Below are 20,604 nucleotides of genomic sequence, written 5' to 3'. Positions count from 1 at the left end.
AAGCTTGCTACAGCTTCTAAGGTTTATCACAGTGCAAATAATAAATAGCAATAATTATAATAAAGCTACATAGGCACATGGAGCATTATAAAACACTGATCCTTAACAGTGCAGGACAAACTAAATTGTACTGGTCCAGAGAGGAGAGTCTGGGTTGTTGTGGTGGGGGACAGAGACTGGGTGGAGGCGGCTGAAGACTTGGGCTTGCTGCTCTTACTACTACCATGTAGACAGGAGGAGTGGGACTCTTCAGCAGCTGTAGACAGCTGTCTACCTCTGCTCAGAGACAAGCCTCTACAGACACTAGGGCTCTGATGCTGTCTTGGTGCTCTGCAATACAACTGCCCAATAGTTACTAGCAAGCAGCCCAGTCCAAGGGCTGGGGATGGACTTGTGCATTGTCTTGTGTGTCTGGGACTGCTCCTGATAATGTAAGCTTTGGTGGCAGACAGATCCAAACAAAACACACCTGTGACCTCTTAAAATCTCTCTGTCTTCTGTGCAGCTTTTTATGTCCATTGATGCTTGGGCACATTTTACATCTTGGTACAGGTCAGGCTGCACAGCAGGAGATGGCTGCAGAGCCAGGAGTTATCATCCACATCAGACTCACCTCTAATGGCATCAAGGCTGGGATGTTAATAGACCTGTTTGCAAAGCTGATCTGCTGTCATCTCTCCCTCTCTCTCTCTCCCCCTCTCCTCCCTCACCCACGGTAATTACCCCAGCAGCAAACCACAGCATCTGCCAGGGAACACCGCTGTGAAGCAGATGGTCCTGATCACTGCTGCTTTGAGGGGTATCACTGTGAGTTTAAAATAAGTAACTTTCATCCATAAGGCTCCTCTCCTTCCCAGTGCTGGCATGATGAATAATCCCTTTCACTTTGTCCTCTAGGTAAGAGTTGCCTGCAACACATGCTGTGTACAGCAGCAGAACTATGAGCTGGACTGTCTCTTGTTTGATATTGCTAGTTACTCACAATCAGCCCATTGCCCAATCTGCTTGGTCAAAGACAAAAGAAAGCAGTCCTTGAGTATTTTATTTAAAAGAATGCAAAATTTGATTCATGGGATCAAGTAATTTCCTATCCCCTAGCTTTTAGAAAACCACTGACTGTTTGCAAGCCCACCTTTGAACCCATAAAACAGTTCTACCACCAGTGCCTTTTAGACAAAAAATATGCATCAGAAAATGCATTATTTGCTAACCTCACCCATCAAATGTTTCAGTCAGCCAGGCAGCAAAGGGACACAACCGATACCAGATGACCTGGCTGTGGAGCTGCCAATATAAATAATGGAGAGAAGTCAAAACAAACTGTTTACAAAGAACTAGCAGCATGCAAAAAAAGCCTTTCTGGCAGTCCCAAAGAAAACAAGATTTGATTTATGAATAGCTCACCAGCCTTATCCATGGTCAAAATTCCAAGCAATTAGTATTTCAAACAAACAATTCAACAGTTCTACCTGCTGCCAGTCCAAAGCCTGCAAGTTTAAGCACCATTACAAAAAGCAACACAGGAAGAATTGCAGTGTAACAGTGCACATAGGACAAAAGCTGGAGACAACACTTATCTTGGCGATCTGCCTCAGAAAATTTTAAGTGTTGGCAAATAAGCCTGATTTCTGTCTGCCATCTTGACGGAAAATTCAAAACACACATTGGCAAAAAATCCTGATGGAAAATCTCTGCTGGGCTCAACTACAGCTTGCAGCAACTCACTTTCTATACAGAGAGGGATTCTCGTCAGCACGATGGGAAATGCATGGGAGGGTGACTGAAGGGTCTCCAAGAGTAGTTTTCTTTTGCTCTTCTGTTCTCCAGCTCTATACATGCCTGCCCTGCAAGTTCTTTTTCCTGCTAAGTTTCAAAAGGTCATTTTTGGATCAAGGATTATTTCACAGCCCAGAGAGGATTTTCAGGAGATTTTAGGAACACAAGTGCCACTGATGCTCTGTCACTCAGGTGAGTGTAAGTGTAAGAACATCTCCTGAAAGTACCTAGGCACAGAGAATGAAATGAAACCCAAGATTGTGCATAAAGCCCATAGAGCTCACCCAGCGCAAGGAACCTGGCCAAGCGCTAGGGACCACTGCAGGGGCAGTAAATGAAGAAAGCACCAGAACTGTTGCTGCAGGGACAACTGAACTGCAACTGAGTCTATACTGTTTGTGGTACATCTTCTGTATCCCATCCCCAAGCTCTCTAGCAGTATCTATATTCATAGAATCATAGAATCATAGAATGGTTTGGGTTGGAAGGGACCTTAAAGATCATCTAGTTCCAACCCCCCTGCTGCAGGCAGGGACACCCTCCACTAGACCAGGTTGCCCAAAGCCTCATCCAACCTCGTCTTAAACACTTCCAGGGACGGGGCACCCACAGCCTCTCTGGGCAACCTGTTCCAGTGCCTCACCACTCTAACAGTAAAGAATTTCTTTCTAACATCTAATCTAAATTGACCCTCCTTCAGCTTAAATCCATTACCCCTTGTCCTGTCACTACACTCCCTGATAAACAGTCCCTCACCATCTTTCCTGTAGGCCCCCATATTGTCAAGATCTAACTCGGCTTTCATAATAGGATTTCCTCATTATCCATATTGTTTACACATAAGCTTGTGCTAAGAGAGAGCATTAGCCTGAGCTCCAGAGCAGCTTGTGGGCAGGCCCAGGGCATCAGCAGTGGCCAACAATCCTTTGCTCGCGCAGTCCAGATTGATCTAGCATGCACAGGTAAATATGAGCAGGTGTCACTAGTTTTCACATATCCCAAAAGGCTTAGCACCCATCCCTAGAAGGTTTTCTAACCAATATGCAAGGGATTTCACAGTGTATCTTCTCCAGAACTTGGCTTATCCTAAATGCTGTGTTGACACGAACACCTTAGACCAAGACAAAACCAAGTATGTGGAGCAAAAGTCAGTGACTTAATGGATGTGGCAGGTTTATACTCACTCTTGAGGTGGTGCTTGCAGTGTACATAGACCCTCTATGGCCCTGCCAGGTGCAAGAGAAAAAGGGAGATTCCTGTGACACTGATGTCAATAAAGTGTAGCGTGCCATAAGCAGCCTCTCAGACAGCAGGGCTCCTGATTCTGGGCAGGGGAGCCCTAGCACCAGAAGCAAGCACAACGAGCACATCCTCTAACAAATTTATCAATAATACAGCTTTGCAGGTCACCAAGAGAACATGCTTCATTTATCAGAGATTCTGATTTAGCATAGAAGCAAACGATCACCCAGGGAAAAAAAGAATTGAGGTGTAAGGAGATTTAAAATGCATATTCAATATGTTCATTTTTCTGTTTTGCAACCTGACTATTTGGGCCCCATTGTGGATGAAGTACATTTCACCTACCATTTTCAACCACAGAATTTCTGAGGAACCTGTGGTAAGTAAAAGCAGCATATTGCCAAATGATTTTAGCCTACAGTGGAGGGATTTTCCCCTCCCATTGAAAGCTTTAGAAGTCTGCAAGTTGAAAAAGGCTGGAAACTATTGTATCAGATCAGAGAAAACATGTTAAAAGCACAGAACATGCAGCACAAAGAGTATACTATGTATGGTTTGATCGCTTCTGCAGGGATCTTTCCTAGCACATGGAAAGTACCTAGCAATTTTGCATTCAAGGTAGAAAGGAAATGATTCAAACTCAGTCTAGTTTATTAACACAGATCTTTACTGTTCCCTATCTATATGACATTGCCAGTCTGAACTTCAGGAAACATAAAAGCATTAAAAAAAAAAAATAGCCAAATCAAATTTTTTAAATTCTCAGTTTTTATGTTTGCACACAATAAGCTTTTTGCAGTCCCTGGCTGGTGTGTCTGCTCTTGTTGGCATGTCTGTGCACATGTGTGTGTTGATCATGAAACTGCTTTTGTTGTAAGTTCCAATTAGAAAACAAAAGGACATTGAACGCAATGAGCCAAACCTGGTTTTGTACTCCAGCAACACTACTGAAGATTTTGTGTAGCTTAAAGAGGGATGGAGTTTCCCTCAAGAGTATACAGCAGTTAGGAGAAGTGGAAAAGACAGACCCAGAATCAGGATACTCTCTTCATTGTTTACAATAGAAGAAATAAATGATGGTGCAAAATCATTAGCAGGCTGAAAATTCTTGATCAATTTTGTTTTTCACACCACTTTAATAGAAAAGTTTACAAGAAAAAAATATTTTTGTTTCCAACAGAGTTTGAAAATGACAGAAAATGGAAAATTTTTTTTTGTTCCATTCCTCTCTTTTTTTTCCCCCAGGACAGTATGAGGAATCATTTAGAACATCTTTTAAATATTTCTTTTTGATTTTTATAATTTAAAATGAAAATCCCTCCCACTAAGAATTAAACGAAGAAAACCATGCATTTCTTCCAAAAATGTTTGCTTAAATAGGTCCCATTTGTTAACCCTTTTTGCTAACTTTTTCAAGCTGTAGTCTGGTTCTAGGCAGAACTTAAAGTCACTGCTAAATGAGGCTGGTACAAGCTAAACCCAGAAATGATAAGATAAGCATAAGACAGCTGATTTTCCAGATCTGAAGTGTGGCAACACTTGGACATTGTTCCCACGTAACATTTTTCTGGGATCACTCTTTGGAGTAAACGGAGGTGAAAGCACAAAACCATATTTCCACTCCTTTAAGGGGCAAATAAAAACATTTTAAAAACACACATTTCATGCACAATCATGAAGCTTGATTTTTTCATTCAGTTCTGCCAGGTTTTTGTAGCTAAGATTCAAGAGTAGTAACTTGTCTCTGAGTTTCTACCTTTGTATTTGAAGGAAATACTGTCTGGCACTACATTAATACTGATGGGGTAAGAATCTCCCCTTAGTTAGAAATCTGTGTCAAACTGAAATTAAGACATTCCATTTTTTTTGTGGAGAAGCAAGAAAAGGCCAGCCCAGTGGTGAATATATTCACTTGGAATATGCAAACACCTGTGTACTGATTTAAACCTGTGATTTTCACATTGTTCTCTCTAACCCTGTGATCACACAGTCTGTCCTGGGCTGAAGGGGCTTTGAGAAAATGTTTCCTTTAAAATAGTAAGATATTGGGGGGAATTGTCAAGCTTAGGTAGCAATGTTTCTGAGGGGAGAAAAAGTGGGTTTGGATGAACATGTTAGAACAGCTGTGCTCTGTATATCCTGGGAAGTTCTGACTATCCCCCAGGGCCCATGCATGATGAAGACTGAGGCCATTCAGCAAATTTCCTGAGTCAGACATTGAATGGAAGACTACAGAGTTCTACCAGATTTCTGTTCCAGAGATGGTCCCCGTCAACATCATCCTTCTCCTTCTTCGTGAGGAAAGTACTTCCTGTGATTAGGCTCTCAAGCATGTCAGGGTGGTGCTCACTTTTCAGTGCCAAAGTAAACAACGGAATGAAAAGTCCCTTCTGAGCTACTAAGGCGTTTCCTTTAAGGGAACGTGCTCTGTTGTGAGCCCTGTTTATTGCCAGTGGTCATTAGGGATTTATCATGGATTGGCATTTATCACAGTAAAGATTGGTATTGTTATCAGGGACAGGCATTTCAGCTTACATCAGCTTCTTGTTCTCCTGGGTACTTCAAAACCATAAATCAATTTCCAAACATATGCTCATCTGAGTATTGCAAAAGAGTTTTAAATCAAGATACTGATTTCCTTCAATGTAAAACTGGATTTGGATTGTGCTTGTTTCCGTTGCATTTGTTTAGATCTGGATTAACACCACACACTGTAAAGGACCAATCTGGATCTTATTTTGGTTCTGAGGGCGACATCATACCACTTGCTATAACTGCTTGTGGCAAGAAGGCATGTGAAACTGGTTTTATTTTTATTTCTACTTCTATTTATTTGCTAAACTTGTCCTCAAAAAGGCTTGAATCCTTCTTCCTGGCTGCTGTCATGCTGCACCTGCTTTTCCTGGGGCACACAGCCTCACCTGCCATGTGCAGGCTTGCAAAGCCCCAATTTAAATGGCACTCCTTTATTAGAGGATACATTCCAGAGGCATAAAATATTATTATCCGATATACATAGCTAGAAGACTGCTGATCTCCTGCAGGACTGCAAGCACAAGATGGGACATGAGACTCTTGGTAAAATCGTTCTCCAGAATGCACCTCACGTGGCAGCTGGAAACTTCGTACATGTTCGCATTTGGAGACTGCCTTGGAGACCCTTTTCTCTCGCACTCTAAAAATTACTGAAGTAAAGAATGAGTTAATCTCATTGAGCGGTAGTAACACTTCTTCAGACTTCTCTCGTCTTTGGAAACATTCTCCTATATTACTGAAATGATGTTTTCATCACTTTTTTCTCTCTTCCTTTCTTCATGAACTGCTAAGTATCTTCTTCAAGACAGAGATATTAACTGTCCTCTTTCTGCTCCTCTCACAAATTTTCCTTGTCTTCTCATTTTTGCAAGGAGCTACGGAAATTAAGTCCTAAGTTTTGTGGTCATAGGAGGGAAGGTGTTATTTCAATTCACGTGACTGGCAGCAGAGTTCTGTGAGCTGTTGTACTGAAGTTTTTGAAATTTAGTACCTTTCCCTGGTCTATTCCTTTTACCTGTGCCTTGAGCTACTCTTTATTTACAAAATGGAACTGCTCATTTAACTTACAGTGCATTGTCTCTAGTCCTTGATTTAATACCTAAGGCTTTAATTTACAAGTGCTAATATTTTTTGCTTTCCTGACTATTTTCCAAAAATTTTCCTTACTGAGTTCTGCCGGAAGGACATTCACTCCCTCGAGGCACGCAAATGCATCATCAGATCTATACTGAGGGGATAAGTTGTGCACAACACCTGTTTTGATAAGCACTTATTCATAATAGAAGTAATATTCATTTATCCAGAAATGTCCGCTATTACACTGGTTACAGTATCAATTTAAATATGTCTTTTGTAGGCTACTATGTACACCTTTTCTAACTGACCCCCGACATACACCTCAGAATCCCTTCAGCTCAGTAAATACTGATAAAATGAAGAACTGGATTATTGCAAATAAGAAGCATGTAGTTTATAGCACCAATAAAAAGCTGAGTTCAGAATAAAAGAATGATACAACAGTTCTAAAGTCATCTTTTTTTAAATGCTCTTCTCAGTAAGCAAAGACGCTATAGAGTTCAAAGCTGCTATATTCTATACTGCACACTGGGCCTATGGCAAGGATGCAGGGAGAATATGTGAGAAGGTAAGAAAAACACTTCATTTTTATTGCACCTTGAATAGAAAGAGACCTCTGACCGAAGTTCTTTAAAGGGATACAACTCAGAAGCTCATATCCCAATTTCAATAGTGCATCCACAGAAGCTTTGTTCTACAGATCTGAAAGCCAGGCAAATGTTTTTGTCCTCAACAGAGGGATGGGGGGCTCATGGTGGAAGACATCAAATTAGACTGTGACAGATTTGGGCACAGATTCTAATCACTTGCATACCAGTACAGTATCTTTCTCCTCCTAATTATGTGTCTTTAATTCATATGATGAAAATCTTAAGCCATTTCAAATTCATCAACCAATTTCTTAGGAAATGGAATAAGGTGGATGGACTGAATGACTAAGTCAGACTTTCAATCCTTCAAAGATAATGACAGATGCACTATATAGAACAACCAAAGTAAACAAGTTTTAAACTATCTGTCATGAGTAATAAGCTACAAATGCTATAGCTGGGCATGATAAGCAACCCTTGACTCCACAAGAACACATCAAAAACAGGCATTAAAAGAGTTATACTGTTCAGCAGATTTGAAGCTGAGTCAGAGTCTAAGATGTCTTTCAACAGGGAAGGTTTAGGTGTTTTTGTCTAGAACATACTTTTACCTTGACTTTCAAAGTGAACTGCTTGTTTACAAAAAAACACCTTTATATCAGGTCTGCAGAAAGCATAGTGGTCTTTCTTTGCTCAACCTGGTCATTGAAAAGGTTTGGAGAGAGTAAAGCGTGTACAGTGTGCAGTCCACTCCACGGTGGTTATCCTGGAGGTAATACAGGTCTTTTGCTCTGTTCATGAGGAAGCTGGCACAGACTGAAACTGGGATCCAACTTTGTTCCACATGGGGATTTTTTTTAAGATCTTGGTCAAAAGGTACAAGGTCTGTCTTTCTCAAATTCTGTTGTTATATATGGATTTTTATAAATACTCATTATTTATCTCTTTCATGGTGCCTTTCATCTGTATCTTGTGTTGAAATTAATTATAGCATTTGTGTACTTTTTTTCTATTTTGATATGCCAGCACTTCAGTAATCCTGATCATGTTTCGCATCCACATCTGACACCCTGGCACAGACTTCCTGACCGTACAAACATTCCCACAGAGACAGAACAACAGACGAGATCCACAGGGAACAACCATAGACTCAACACTTCTCTTCAGAAACCATTCGGGAAAAACAGATACAAGAGTTCAAATAAGCCCATCCCCACACATTCTTTTTTGCCTTGACTCTGAGTTAATTGTGAATGGACATAAGTAAAAGCTGGAAACTGTGACTAGAGTTACAGAGTAGAGACACACCATTTATCAACCATTAGAATGAGAGTAAATATTTGAGCAATATTATAGAAGTCAAAAGTCATAGCTGGCAGCTCATTAACAAGGGTTTTTCAATCTGTTTTATGATCCTTCACTGTTCTTTAATCTAGAACACCTTTTAGTTTGCAGCTTTCTTCTTATGTGGGTTAAAAGCACTATTCAGCCTCATTCATGGTTATTTTCTTTATGCTCTGATTTCCTCACACCTCTCCAAGTGTCTCACTTTTCATGAGAGATTATGCTTCTGCAAGCAAATATCTAGCCAGACACACCTTTGCCATACAAAACCACAAGTGATATGCTAATTGCAACCAAAAGCTGTTTGTTGAAGTATAAACACAGAGAAGATTTGTGACCCAGAAAAGAACAGAACAGATCAGTGCGGGTCTGCAGCCCTTTGATTTTATTTATTTCTGCTTCATAAGAACGCAGAGGTACAATGCAGGCTGTGGAACATCTACCCATGTTTATTGGTGTAGTAGTAGTAAAAATAGTAATAATAGTAATTTCTATAGAAATCATGCAGCTCTTTCATGCATGACACTCTTACAGTTAGTTCATGCACAGTTAGAACCCAGATGTGCTAAGTTGCTGCATCTATCACAATTCATCTAATTGATCCGTAACTAATTGTCGCAATCAAAATGACAATGTTAACGTGACAACTGTAGGGCCAGCTCTCCAATACGCAGAGCTGATTGGGAAGGTTTTATTGTCAGCAGGAGTAGAACCCAGGGGAAAAAGGAAGCTTTGATTTTCAGTGCCTTGCTTATACCAGGGCTTAAACACTAACTTCAGACTAGCAGATTATTTTTTAAATAGTTCTAAGACATTTGCAAGTGAACACTCAAAACTTGGATCCAAGCTACTTAAGTCACCTCTGCTTACAGTTTCTGGCAGTTTTTCTGACTTGGCTCTGAACCTTCTGACTGTGCCCATCTCTATTTTCATGTCTCTGCTTGAAAAATCCCGTTTCTTATCCAAAGCACAAAAGTATTGCCTTTCTCAAAAGCCAGGACTGTTGTGTGTCACCACTTCTCAGCAAGATGACTGGCTGGAAACTTAGCTGTTATTCAAACTTTTCATTTCACAGTGATTCAGATTCTCATTAATTTGCTCCCATCAGAAGTTCAGCTTGTGAGACCTGTGATAACACACAGCCTTCTCTTATTAAAATGAAGGCACCCTGGGCTTATCCTCACTCCATATGTTATGTATTTCAGACGCTCGCATAGATCTTTCTGGGTATATTTATCGTTATCACAGGGTTGCCACCTGCGTGTTATGGTAGCTGACTTCCTTAACCCAGTGCCTGCAAAGGAACTGCCCTTTGGATTCTACTTAAGAACATCCATGATTAAAGTTGTCAGCTTAAGGCTTTGTAACCACAACACCTAAAGATGTTTTTAACTTCCAGCGTAAATTAAAGAGTTCAGAACAAAATATTTACACACACACACAAACTCCACACTCATCCAAATATTAAAAATCGGTACTAAGAAAATCATTCTGTTAGGTACGATGGCAAGATAAAAATAACGGATAAAACACAGTATAGGTGTTGATCTGAAGTGAGGAACCCTCACTAGCAAGTGTGTGTATTTTTTGGAGTTCAGTACATTGAGTTCACTGAATCCAGTTTTTTGGAAAGATGAGGTACTGACAGGGAGCCCAGTAAGAACATCGATCCACTGCTCCCCCTTCTGACAGAATAATGTTTGCCTAAGCTTATAAAGAACTCTGTGAGAATCTTTATACATTTATTTTGAGGTACATGTGTAATTTTAAGCACATAAAATTATACAAATGTCGAAAATAAGGCTGAAAAAGCCTTCAATTAGGTATCTTGTCCATCTCTCTGTCCCAAGACCCAGCTCCACCTTAACTATTCTTGATAGATTTTTATTTAAAATACTTTTAAAACTTTCCATGAGGTTTCAGAGCCTCCCAAGGTGATCTGGTCTGTATCCCACCATACTTCCTGCTAGAAAATGTCTTGAAGTTCCAAAACAAGTATCTCCTGCTTCAGCTAGGATCACTTCTTCTCTTCCGTTCTCAGTGTAACTTACCTCCTTTCTTGCCACCACCTTTCATATATTTGAATGCTGTTGTCATATATGCCATTAGGGTTTTCAACAGCAGACTAAGCTTTTCCTGGTCCTGCAGCTTTCCTCAGACACTGAGTTTCCTAGACTTCTGATCACTGGGAGCTACTGCTAGCCTTCACAGGGACTACCCACATGCCTAAAGCTACATGCATATTTAAGTACTGTGCTGAACTGGGGACTTCATTCCTAGTGTTGCCCAAGGCTGTCAAACACATGCTGGTCTAGTTTAATTGCATGACACTTCAGTTAATTACTGTTTTGATAATAACATTCTGGCAGTTTCGCAAATGCCTTTAAACTTGTAACTGCAGGTAAAAACTCCCATATTTTGCTGGTGAAGGACAACCAGTGCCAAATTGTTGTGAACCTCATCCACCTGACCAGCAGGCAGTGTTTAACTTAGAGTTTCATAAGGTACTTCCTTAACAGTGCAGGCATGAACAGCATGTATTGGAAACTGCTGTTCTTAATATGTCTAGAGGCAAATTCTTTTGCCAATAAACAGCCATGTCTGATACCTAATGCTTACTGAGACATTGATACACACATATATCCCCATCCTCATCAATGAAGAGGTTTGATCCTCTCCATTTCAGTACACAAAATGTGGCAGACAGAAAACATCTGTGGTAGCTAATGCACACCAAGCGTATGCAATCAAGCAAAACAAAGAAATCAACAAGCCAATACATGCACTAAAATATTATAATGAAAACTTAGGAAGACAGAACCCAAGTGAGAAGAAGACAGAATGGAAACAGAGACTATGCAGTTGCCAGAGTCAAGATCAATCAGGTCACAGGAGGGAGGGCAGTGAACTATGGTTGTGTTGGTGTTAAAGGGGCTATTAAAATTACACACTCATACTTCTGTTCTATTTACTTTACTGTAGCTATTTGCAGTGTCAGTGGAATCCTTCAGCTTTTCCTAAAACAAATGCACAGTGTCTGCACTACTGAACAACAACAAACTAGTGAAAAAAGAGCAGCTTCTAGAAGCAATACAAGTAAGTGTACGATAAAAAATTGGGATGTATAGCTCCCAACATATAAACAACTTAGCAATAAACAAGCATATGATCAAATACAAGAAAATTGTTTGTTATGTACTTGTGTGCAAGTGAAATATTTACAGAATATTTCTGTGTCAAGTATTCAGGAACTGTTAGGGACAACTGTGAACAGTATTTTAAAGAATTAGAAAGAAAATGCTAAGAGTGTCCCTTTAATGCATTTTTTAATACTTTACCTAGGAACTGCATTTTTAAAACATCAATGGGAAAACAGTCAACATTCATTTGTGGAATATAATCTAAAGATGCTCTGATTTAAACACATACCCATCTCTTCACGAAAGAGCTTCCTGATTTGGTGACTACCTCTTGGCATTGCTCTGCCTGAGACAACGAACATTAAGTCATAGTGTAATTGCTTACAGCATCAGTTTGAACATGGCTGCATCTGTGGGACATCATAAACGTAAAGGGAATCTTAGATTGCAGTTGCTTTCATTGGAGTAATGAATTTAACAGGCCAACACACTGAAAAAGGCCGCATCTCCCACTTAGCTGCTTCCCAGAAATAAAGCACTTGAGGGGCATTTAATCTTATCCCACGTTTCCCACCTTTCTTCCACCCAAATTATGCAGATAAAAAAATGCTTACAAATTAATTAAATGAAATTAGTTGTTGATATAAAATCATCAATTCCAATGAAATCAGCTAAACTAAAGATGAAATTGGCCCATATGGCCTTGTTGTTTCAAAAATAAGTGCAGCAATAATTACTAGCAGCAATAGAGTTTATCACAGTGATTTCAGGGTGTGGGGTTTGATCCTCCACATTTTGGATGATAAGTCATTGCAACTTTTCCATCACATCTGTGAGGATGGTTCTTGCACATAGGTTTACTTAGGAAAGGAAAAGTAAATATTTCTATGTAAGATATATACATGAACCATGTCCCTACTATTTTGTTCTTCCTTGATGGTATTGCTCCTGTCCTTCTGGTGACACAGCCAAGTCTTAAGAGTGCATCACAGAATGACTTCACCACTCTGGCCTGCTTCTGAAATTTGGCAATATGCATGGCAATGTATCTTTGGTGGACTCGGGTTCATGATAAAAGGAAAACGTATAAATTCTTTAGCTTCTCGAGGTCCTCTCAACTTCTCTACTGCCTGGTAGACTCTCCAGGGAGCTGTACCTCAGGTTGGTTGCCTGGTGTCAAACTTAGACTGCAGGCTTGACTGTTAAAAATGCATACTACATCTGGAATAATTAGAATGGCAGACTTGAGGGACATTGCCTGAGCAGAAAGGGCAGCATCCATTTGCAGTTTTCTCAGCAGTGCTATGCAGTGACTCTGATGTTGCAGGCCAGCATCAACTTTCAGCATCTCACCAGTGTTGGCTTTTAAGACATATTTGTACTTCTCACCTGCAAGATGCACCTGAGAAGCTGGAGATCAGTGAGGAGAGCTATTTATTTGTTCTAAATGGAACCTGAAACTCCTTGAGATGGTAACAGCAAAACGCCAAGACATTTCAGTAACGGGTACTAGCACAAACATTCTGTCTGAAAAAGAGAACCTCCTCTTTGCCATTTCCAACCTTTGCCTATTGTCCTTTTTTTTTTTTTTTGTTTTAAACACATCTTCAGAAAATCAGCAGCTACAGCTAGGCACACTAACAGGTAATGCAAAGTAGTAGTAGCTCCTGCATTATAGTGATGTTTGTGAGAAAGCATGTCTCTTTAGGTTTGAGAGAAAAGCTTAGGACAAGGAAGTGTTTGACCAGAGGTAGTTTTACAGTTTCCAGTCTTGATTTTTAGAAAGTGAGAATCCTGCTTTAAGGAAAAAAAAATCTGACCCAGAATTCCTCCCTTAAGTGGAAAAGAAAGATATCACCTAACAAAATAAACTGCATGGAGTAGACGGTGACAGTCTTGATTACTCTTTGTACCCATGTATCACACATGATTAAGTAGGGTGCACCCGTATGTGCACTGTTGATCCTAAAAAAATGAATCCCACATAGGACTTCCTATCCAGACATCAGTGTGGACAGTTTAAAGGTTAGTCATGCCCAGTTTCACAAACTCAAGAAGAGGCAGGGTATATGCTAGCTAAAATTCCAGGGTGATCTATCTGCTGATCTAACTCTGGTGGAGTCTTTCAAGAGAAAACTTGTCAATGCATACCCATGTGTTGAGTTACCACCAAGCATTTAATAATGATGAAATAGCTTATTCTGGCATACGTTACCCATAAAATGCTTGTAATTAACTGAAGGAAAAAATGCACTAAACTTTAAAACATCAAAAACAGAATAACTCTTTCAGCTGTGAAAGTACTGGGAGATTTCCAGTTACAGGAGCGTTGCTTGATATGGTATGGCATGGCTCTCATCAAAGAGGTTGATGACAAAGAGATTTGTTCAATGACTATTGATATGTGTGATGGAGGTCATTGATGCCAGGACACAACCTCAAAGCTACGTGGGCTACTGATGGGCAACTGTCCCCAGTTAAAGTGGGTAGCACTTGCTAACCTGGTTCACCGAAGAATTTTCTTTCTTCTCTCAGCATCAGTTCAGCATTCCTGGACTCCATTTGATAAAAATGTTCTTCACCCAAAATACAGTTTCCTTAATGTGCTGAGAGAGAGACTGGTTGCCTTCTCACACATTAAACACAGTGTGAAACACTTATGCTAATGCAGTCAGTAATTCCAGTATCTCAGCACCGCATGAAATCATACCATTAGCTCACTCCATATGCCACACTTCTACTAACTCATATTAGGATAGCATAGTTCTGCTTCCCTTCAGCAGGAACTTTCTCAATGACTTCAAATGTCACAAGGGCTAAGCTGCCCTTCTGCAGTAAGGCAACATGACAACAGTAAAAATAACATAAGAATGATCACTTCAACCCATAGGGGTTGTAAGAAAATATTACACACTCATCGGTAAAGCTCTTTCTGTATGCCTATGTAGAGAAAGGCACTCAAAATACAGTTATTTCAGATATGAATCTGAATAGAAAATCTGCACTGAAATTACTTTGGAAATATTTGGAACAAGAGCAATACAGCTCACAAACACTGAAATATCTGTTTTGAAATGAGCCGTAACCGGAATAAACAGCGTATTTTATTCAAGAAACATGGAGAAGTCAAAAAGCTTCACTGCACATTTTACTTGCTAAAGGAAATGGCACAGAAGACATTCTTGTTGCCTTCCCTGTAGCTGAGTATTTTGAGAGGACAGGTGATAAGCAAGTATTTACTGAATTCCCATTGTCTGTAAGTACCTTATGTCTTTTGACTTTAAAAGAATTTGCTTCAACCTTTATAATAAAGACAGTTTCATACCTGTTCACAATTCTTGGGGAATTGCCTACCTCACAAACCTGAGGCAGCTGTCCTTAGACATGTGATTTTGTTTGCACAAATAACACACAGACATATCCCCCATATCACAACAACTATGCACACTTAAAACATTATGTAAGTTACTAACTGGATGACCAGGAAAACAGGAAAGAGCTTTAAGCCAGCTCTCACAAGTGACCTGTGAGCCTGGTTTGCAACGCAAGCATGGTGAGTGCCTGACAACACTGCCACACTGAAATCGCAGCCCTCTAGACATGACTTTATTGTCAACAGTATCCAGAGATGAAAAACTCCCATGAAAACCACATTCATATTTCATCCTTAGGAAAAGGCCTCCAAATTTTTAGTTTATAAGGCTTTCTCTAGCCTCAGGTAAATGACCTAATCTGTTTCTTAATAACAGGGAAGAACTGTATTTTTAAATCCTGCTTGCTGATGCTGCAGTTTGGTAGGGAAGGAGGTGTGCTCAGTAGAATGGTTATTTGTTCTGAAACAAAATGACAACCAGTGATGCTGCTGAAGTGATGATGGACACTTCTCACTCATATCTATACTCAGAGCAAAAGTGAAACCCCCAAGAGCCCAGGAAGAAGGTAAGGTGTGCATCTCCATCTGTGCTTACCTGCTCACTGGATGACTTGTTTGGTACCCCAGTTTAATCCACTGGGTCCACCCAAGGCTGACAGACTACGGGTAACTGCCCTCAAACTAGCTCATCTGTACTAGCAAATAAATCCTGCCCAGTTTTTCAGCTTCATCAATTTCAGTAGCACAGATAAATGCAAGCAACCTGAGTTACACGCGCACAGCATGAAATGAACTTTTGTATTAAATATGTGAGAAAATGAAACAACTCTTCAAGCTCCACTACAGTCCAAATACCTTTAACACAAAAATGTTCTGACCATCACAGATGACAAAAGCTGTACCAGGGACTAGTTTGGGCAAGGGCTTAGATTTAAAAGGCTTGATTTTTCTTAAAATAATGATCAATCAGTTCTCCAGCAAAGACAAGAACACTGAAGGTCTGTTTACTGTTTCCTTTGTCTGGTACAGTCTTGTAAAGACTTCAAACTGTAATTTTTGGCATGACTATGTCAGAGAAAATCCCACAAGCAGACACATAAATAAGAGACAGTCTTATGCCATTCCCCTTTATTAGCACTGTGCCTCACCCACTTGGTTATTCACACATGCAGCAGCGAGAACTAGGAAGCCCATCTCAGCTGGCTTTTACATTATCTTTTAATGGCAAATTGCAGTGCCTCTCAGCTACAATAAATTACGCGAGTTTTTCTTTTCAAGACAGGTACCTTAAAAATTGAAGTAAAAAATAGGGAATAGTCTAAGCAAGCCCCAGATGTAAAGCAGAAAAGCCAATAAAATTTTACTTTTACTTTAGCTTCATGCTGATGTCATTCTAGTGACTTCACTGCAATTACTGGACATTTGCACCATTATGAGAGCACAATCTATCTCCCAAGGACAGGTTTTGTTGTCATAAACTGTTTTTACTCCAGGTATCTGGTCTATAAAGCCCTTCCCTTGGTATATTTACATGGCTATAAGCAAGTCAGAACATTTATCTGAGAAGTGAATTGCAGCCAGCAAGAACACAGCCCTAGGCCCACGGTGAAGTGGGTAGGATTTTAAAAATTTCTGCAGCAGTTAGTGGTTAGGCACATAAAAACACTCCACCCTCCTGCCTCAGGCAAGAGAGAATATGCAGGCAGTGCAGAGTGTACTTCATGCATCAGGAAACATCATTTGGCTTTAAACAGGATCAACAGATTTCAGAAAAATGAGAGAAAGGGGTAATGTGTATGTGGCTTAAGACTTAGTATGTTGACTAACATCTCAGTAACTCATTGGCAATGCTTAGGGAGAAAAGGCCTGGCTGTTGTGCCCAGCAAACTGTTAAATGGAAGTTTTGTGATGCTCCTGGCTCTCTGGAAGAGAAGAACCCATAAAGGTCAAACTGGAGTCTCTAAGCCCAACGTCAGTATCCTCTACTATTACTCTCCACTTTGGCTTTGCTACTACAGATGGTACCCACAGGGGAATATAACATGTTCTTGTCCTTTCAGTGCTGATGTGTGAGCCCTAGTGCTCTTCTGTTAATTTAATGTTAATCAGAGACAATACATAGAGACTTTCAATGGTGCAGACAAACTGATGTAAACTGAAAAAAAACCCAAATTCAATCACTAAAATGTCATCACAGAAACACTAAAGAAAATAAATCCAGGAAGGACATTTTCCTTCTGGTTCCTTTGGGGAAACAAGTTTCTCTGAAGGGAAGCAATATCTTCAGCAAATAGAGCTCAATAATTTTATTACCCAGTGCACAATTTCCTATGCATTTTTTCCTTTTATTTTGCTTACCTCAAACTATTCTGATCACAAAAGGAATAAAAAACCTCACAAATCAAACAATAGCATTATAGTGTTTAATAAAGACTGTATTGCAATGAACTTGATAGCTGTGTGCATGTACCCATGAGCTTAACTGAACAGTATGAGAAACGCTCTACAGCGTGCCATAAACATGCTGGTATCAAAAACACGGATAATGTCTTTTCCTCAAGGGAAACAGATATGCACTTTTCAGAGGAAAGTTTTAGTCTGACTCCAGTTTGCCATCATTAAGTTGCAGATAACATCATATCCATCACTATTGGGTTTCTGCAATAAAAGTACGGGATAGTCACTGGATAGTGATTGATGACACTCTAGTTCCCAGCTCCATCAGGAGCCTCTTGCCACATCTTGGACAAATCATGTTTTTGCAGTACTACATGTAAACACCAAGTAAACCCACAGGTTAATGTGGTAAACACAGCTAAACACTTAATACCAGCCTACAACAGGATCTCTTCCTAGAGTGATTACCCATGAATGAATACTGATAACACTGCCTTTTCTCTACTCTATGTGTAGTACATTAAACTCACAAACCCAATGTATGGAACCATCTTTCTATCTTCAGTGTCTCAAGCAGACTGTAATCCTCACCTGGAGTGGGGCGTGTGGGTGTTGCTCTAAGAAACTAGCAATGGTAATGCACAGGATGACTTTTTCATGTGTTATGTTCCTGTAAAATCTTACTGGAATCTCAGCTGGCAAATGATCTAAAATCTCAAACTTTCTGTTGTTCTTGTGCAACTCAACTGTTAACGTGTCTGTACAACAAAGCATGAGTAATTTAAAGCAGGGACCATCCTTGAGACAGAAGGAAATATGTTGTGAAGTTGGAGACATGCCATCTCAAAGCTCCAGTGTATTTGAGATCCAACCCACTTAATAAATTTGCAGCAGCAGCTCTATTAGCACTTTGACTGTTGCACGCAGGAGCCCATTTTTAACGTATTAAAAAAATTAGCTGCAGGTATTTAAAAAATAAATAAATAAAAAAGGAGCAGGTTTTAAAAAATGCCTCAAAACTGCCTCAACAATTGAGGTATTGTGTGAGTTTTTTTGCTAGACGGTTATAAAAGATCATACAACTTAGTCACATAATCTAAACTCCCACATTTGCTACTGAGAATATAATTTCTAAACTAGTTTCACCCATAGATAGTCAACTCCTATACAAGGAGCAATCTAAAGTTCTCTGATTTCCCAAAGGGACTTGTTCTAGGTGGGCTTTCAATGCTTAGATACTTTTTACTGTGGGAGAGAAAAAGGTTGCTGTGAAATTCTATTTGAAGTGAGTGAATCTATGTATACTTATGGTCAAAAGCACAGCAAGTGCTAACATATTATCAGACCTACACTCAGTGCTTACTCACCTCTCAGTGCAAGACTGTGTGTCTCAATACAGCTGGGAGTTACACAAGGTGAAGAGAAAATTGAGCATCCTCATCTGTGGTTGTGAGAAGGAACCAGGCAGGAAATTAATGCATTTCTGCTACACAAATTAAGGGCATGATCTAGCAAGAGCGTGCAGGTGTTTGTATTCCATGTGCAACACCCAGCACAGCTGTGCAAGGCCTCAATGCACAGCATGGAGCAGTTTGGCTGTGGGTAGTGCTGGAGGAACCACTGATACACTATCCCCGTTGCCGTTATGGCTTTAACATGGCTCATTTTCTCAGTCCTGACAGTTATACTGGAAAAACATTTTGTACAAATCAGTTTTGAGAAACATAAATCCATGTGGAGAAACCAGGTCTGCAGCATGGAAAGGAAGTTTCCTGATAAAGATAGGAAAATCCTGCTTGTTTCAGCAGCGCCTTTGAGCATCAGGACACTAATTCTGCTCTGAACTGCATGACTGCGACTACAGCTAGGGCTGCTCCTTGTCACAATCACAATCTATCTGCCTGATTTTCCAGTCTAATTTCTTCATTTTCACTTCTTCCTCCATCCCTCACAACCAAGACAGTGCTGTTCAGATCACACTTCTCCCGGTGCCTTCCTCGGGTACAGTTTTTCTCCCCTTATGTGAGGAGACAGTGCCTGAGGTAGAGATGATGGGTGGCTCGAAATGGAGAGCTGTGGTTCCCTTAGCTGCGCCGAAAGGCTGTGCCTGGGCCTGCCCTGCTCCTCACGGTGGGGCGCACTGCATGCTGAGCCTGGAGCCTCTCTCCCCAGCACCGGGACACTTCCAGTGAGACAACACCTGGCCTTGGGCAAAACCCCAGCCACGGGGTGGCAGGCCCGCGCCGGCCTAAGGGACACGGCACGGCCTTGCATGCTCAGCTGCAACAGAAGCGTGTACAAGGTTCCCAGGGATGCCCCGCAGCGGAGGCTCCGCACGCCCCACTCCGCCCGGCACCTCTGAGGCGGCAGCAGCACCCAACCCGCATTTACCGCCCGCAGCAACAAGGCTCGCGCTCGCCCACCCGCCCCACACCCCTACACCGCCTGCCACTGCGCGCAGACGCAGAGCCGCCTGTGTCGGCTACGTAACACGCTGCGCGCGCGCAGGCGCACTGCCGATGCGCTACTCGGCCCGCCCCGTTGCCCCGGAAGCGGGAGATTGAAGCGCTGGGTGCTGGTGCGGTGCCCGTTCGCTCCGCTCGGCTCCTTTCCCGGGTGTCTGGGGTGGGTTCTGCTTCCCGTGGCTTGGTGATGTTGGGGTAGAGGAAGGAGGGTGGAGAGGGTCCCTCAAGGCTGTCTCCTTCCTTGGCCCCCACGTCGGGTTCTGGCCCAGCTGGCCGATGTGGGCCTTGTGCTCCGTGGGCGGCCTCCGCCGTGGACTGTGAATGCGCTGCCGGTCTCTGCTGTGCTCCGCTTCTGGGGAGCCTCTTGGCCCTCCAGGGTGCATCGCTTCAGGAAGAGCGGCTTGGCTCTGCTTATGGGCTGCCCAGCCTTCTCTCTGCTTCTCTGTAGGGTGGAAAACTAGCTCGAGAAAAATTGTTAGTAAGCCTTCGGTTGGTGAGAGGAGAATGTAAAAGGAGGGAGCGCTGTTACACAGCGTAGCAATAAGCAGACAAACTGAGGCACATAGTATCAGAGACTTAGCCAAAGTGCAAAATCAAGTAAGTACTCAAGTCCAAAATTGTCTTTTTCCCTCCTGGCCCAAGTTTTCCTTACTTGCTGGACAGAA

General features: G+C 41.3%; 1 protein-coding gene across 1 annotated transcript in view; it reads right to left on the bottom strand.

Annotated features, from left to right (window-relative positions):
- Positions 1–19,843, bottom strand: part of COL17A1 (collagen type XVII alpha 1 chain) — a 65,713-nt gene extending 45,870 nt beyond the window's left edge. The window contains exon 1 of the mRNA XM_075757984.1: positions 18,842–19,843. The gene's annotated coding sequence lies outside the window, so the exon portion shown is untranslated. The remainder of the gene's footprint in view (positions 1–18,841) is intronic.
- Between the last annotated feature and the right edge of the window lie 761 nt (positions 19,844–20,604).

The sequence above is a fragment of the Balearica regulorum genome, chromosome 7 (assembly GCF_011004875.1).
Source record: "Balearica regulorum gibbericeps isolate bBalReg1 chromosome 7, bBalReg1.pri, whole genome shotgun sequence".
NCBI lineage: Eukaryota > Metazoa > Chordata > Aves > Gruiformes > Gruidae > Balearica > Balearica regulorum.
This window is presented reverse-complemented; position numbering and strand designations above follow the sequence as displayed.